General features: G+C 18.3%; 1 pseudogene; it reads left to right on the top strand.

Moving 5' to 3' along the window:
* The first annotated feature begins 346 nt into the window (after positions 1-346).
* Positions 347-1,801, top strand: LOC143220145 (cytochrome c oxidase subunit 1 pseudogene; annotated as a pseudogene).
* The last annotated feature ends 2,112 nt before the right edge of the window (positions 1,802-3,913 follow it).

Genomic DNA, 3,913 nt, shown 5'->3' with positions numbered 1-3,913 from the left:
TTTTAATTTTTTATAAAGTTTAATTTTAAGTTTAATTTTATAATGCTATTTTATTCAATATTTATTATTCTAATAGTATTTATATTTAATATACTGTAAAAATGAAATACTTAATATATTTTATTTACAAAATTTTATATTTGCAATTTAATGTTTTTTAAGCTATAATTAAAAATTAATAAATATAGAAAGTATTATGTCTGATAATAGAAATAAATTGTAAATTTATTAATGAAAATTTAAAAACAAATTTTTAATACTATAAAAATTGAAAGTTAAATTAAAAACAATTAATTTTCTAAATTAAAAATAAATTTTAATTTTAATTTTAATTAAGTGATTAATATCAACAAATCATAAAGGTATTGGCATTCTTTATTTTATATTAACTATATGATCAGGAATAATTGGTTCATCCTTGAGATTTTGAATTCGTGTAGAATTAAGAATTCCTGGAATATTTTTAAATAATGATCAATAATATAATTCTTTAATTACCAGTCATGCATTTTTAATCATTTTTTTTATAATTATACCTTTTTTAATTGGAGGATTTGGCAATTGATTAATTCCTTTAATATTGAGATCACCTGGTATATCATGTCCTCCAATTGATAATATTAGATATTGATTACTACCTCCTTCATTATTATTATTATTAACTAGAAGAATTTTTAATTTTATATCTGGAACTGGTTGAACTGTATGTCCACCTTTATCTAATTATATTTTTCATTCATCTCCTTCTGTAGATTTTACAATATTTTATTTACATATATCTGGTATTTCATCACTTTTAAGAGCTACAAATTTAATGACTACAATTATATTAATACAAAATTTTAGATTAGATTTAGATATAATACATTTATTTCCTTTATGTCTCTTTATTACAATAATTTTATTACTATTATCTTTACCTGTAGTAGCAGGAGCTATTACAAAATTACTATTTGATCGTAATTTTAATACATCTCTCTTTGATCCTATGGTAGGAGGAGATCCTGTATTATATCAACATTTATTTTGATTTTTTGGTCATCCAGAAGTTTATATCTTAATTTTACCTGGTTTTGAATTAATTTCTCAAATTATTATAAATGAAAGTGGTAAATAGGAAGTATTTGGTGATTTAGGAATATTTTATGCAATATTAGGGACTGGATTTTTAGATTTTATTGTTTTTGCCCATCATATATTTGCTGTTGGATTAGATGTAGATACTCGTGCTTATTTTACTTCAGCAACTATAGCTATTGCTGTTCCTACTGGAATTAAAGTTTCTAGATGATTAGCAACTGATAATGGTTCAAAATTTGAAGTAAATAATTCTATTATATGATCTTTAGGTTTCATTTTACTATTCGCAATTAGAGGATTAACAGGAATTATATTATCTAATTCATCTATTGATATTATTTTACATGATACATATTATGTTGTTGCTCACTTTCATTATGTTTTATCAATAGGAGCTGTTTTTCCTGTCATTTCAAGATTTATTCACTGATATCCTTTAATTACTGGTTTAATATTAAATAAAAAATTATTAGTATATCAATTTTTAATAATATTCATTGGAGTAAATTTAACATTTTTTCCTCTACATTCTTTAGGTTTAATAGGAATTCCTGGTCGTTTTTCTGATTATTCTGATTCTTATTATAGTTGAAATCTATTATCTTCAATTGGTTCTATTATTCCATTAAATAGAATAATTTTTTAATTTTTTTTAATTTTAGAAAGTTTAATTTATAAACGTTTATTATTATTTAAATATCTTCAATCTTCTTTAGAATGATTAATAAATTTCCCTCCATTAAATTATTCTTTTAATGAGTGTTGAATTTTAGTAACTAAAAAATTTTTACTTGGCAGAAATGTGCAATGAATTAAAAATGCAGTTATATAAAATTTAATTTTATTATTGAAAAGAGCAACGTGAAATATATTTTTTTTTCAAAATTCAAATTCTTTTTACTATGATAATTTAATTTATTAACATAATTTTATTATAATATTTATATTAATAATTATTGTTCTTATTTCATATTTAATTGCTGATATTTTAAATAATAAATTTATTAACTTATATTTATTAAAAAATTATTTAATTGAAGTAATTTGAACAATTATTCCAATAATTACTTTATTATTTATTTGTTTTCAATCTTTAAAGATTTTATAATATACTGATGAATTATTAAATCCTTTTTTTCAATTAAATCAATTGGTCATCAATGATATTGTTCTTATTAATATTCTGATTTTAATAATATTGAATTTCATTCATATATATTAATATATGAATCAATAAATCAATTCCTATTATTAGATACAGATAATCGAATAGTTTTTCCTATAAAATTACCTATACGTTTATTAGTCTCATTAATTGATGTAATTCATTCATGAACTGTACCATCTTTAGGTGTTAAAATTGATGCAATTCCAGAACGAATTAAACAATTTAATTTATTTTGTTTACGAGCTGGATTATATTTTGGATAATGTTCTGAAATTTGTATTAATAAATGATAGATTTATGCCTATTACTGTTGAAAGAACATCTATAACTAATTTTATAAAATGAATTAAAAATAAAGTTTAATTAAAAAATTAGTTAAAATATATAACATTAAATTGTCAATTAAAAATTAATATCCTGTATTATTTTTTAAGTATTTAAATCATTAAGTACCTTAAATTTAAAAGATTTGATCTTTTAAATCAGTAACAGTAAAAATTACTTTTAATGAATTCCACGAATAAGACCAATTTTTTTGTGTGAACTTTATATTTTTGTAATTCTTAACTTATTGTATTTAATAATTAATTTAAATTATATATTAATTAATTTAAATTAAAATAAAAAAACTTAATTTTAATAAATGAGTATTAATTTTATAAATTAATTTGACATATTTGATCCAATAATTAGATTAAATAATTATAGACATTTTATTTCTAATTGAATACTTATTTATTTTCCTACTATATTTTACATAATTTTATTCAATAATTATTATATTATTTTAAATTGAATTAATATTTTATTTATTAAATTTATTAAATTATTATGTAAAGAATTCATTATAAATTATAAATATAATTCAAATATTATTATTCTTATAAGTTTATTAATATTTATTCATATTACTAATTATTTAGGATTAATTCCATATGTACTTACTCCAACAAGACATTTATCATTTAATTTAATATTATAATTAACATTATGAATAGCTTTAATTTTATATGTAATAATTAATTCTTATAAATTATTCTTTATTCATTTAGTACCTTTAAATTCACCTTTATATTTAATATATTTTATAGTAATTACTGAATTAATTAGAAATATTATTCGTCCTTTAGCTTCATCAATTCGATTATGTGCTAATTTAATTTTTGGTCATTTAATTTTAACATCATTAGGCAATTTTATTTTAAATTTTCTAAACTTAACCTTTATTCCTTTTTGAATTCAAAATATAGTAATAATTTTAAAAATTTTTATTTCACTTATTCAAGCTTATTTATTTTCAACATTAATAATTTTATATTATTCTGAATATTAATATTTTATGATAAAAAATAATTTTCCTTATCATTTAGTTACATTAAGACCTTGGCCTTTATTAATATCATTAAATGTAATAAATTGAATAATTGATTTAATTAGTTTAATATATTTCAAATTTAATTATCAATTATTAATAATAATTTTTAATATCATTTTAGTTTTTACTTTATGACTACGAGGTATTATTCGTGAAAGAACTGATCACGGACATCATACAAACTGTGTAATAAATTTTTTAAAATTTTGTATAATTTTAATTATTTCATCAGGATTATTTTCTTTCGTTTCATTTTTTTGAAGTTATTTTCATATATATATATATTTCCT

Source organism: Lasioglossum baleicum, unplaced genomic scaffold (assembly GCF_051020765.1).
Source record: "Lasioglossum baleicum unplaced genomic scaffold, iyLasBale1 scaffold0238, whole genome shotgun sequence".
In the NCBI taxonomy this organism is placed as follows: domain Eukaryota; kingdom Metazoa; phylum Arthropoda; class Insecta; order Hymenoptera; family Halictidae; genus Lasioglossum; species Lasioglossum baleicum.
This window is presented reverse-complemented; position numbering and strand designations above follow the sequence as displayed.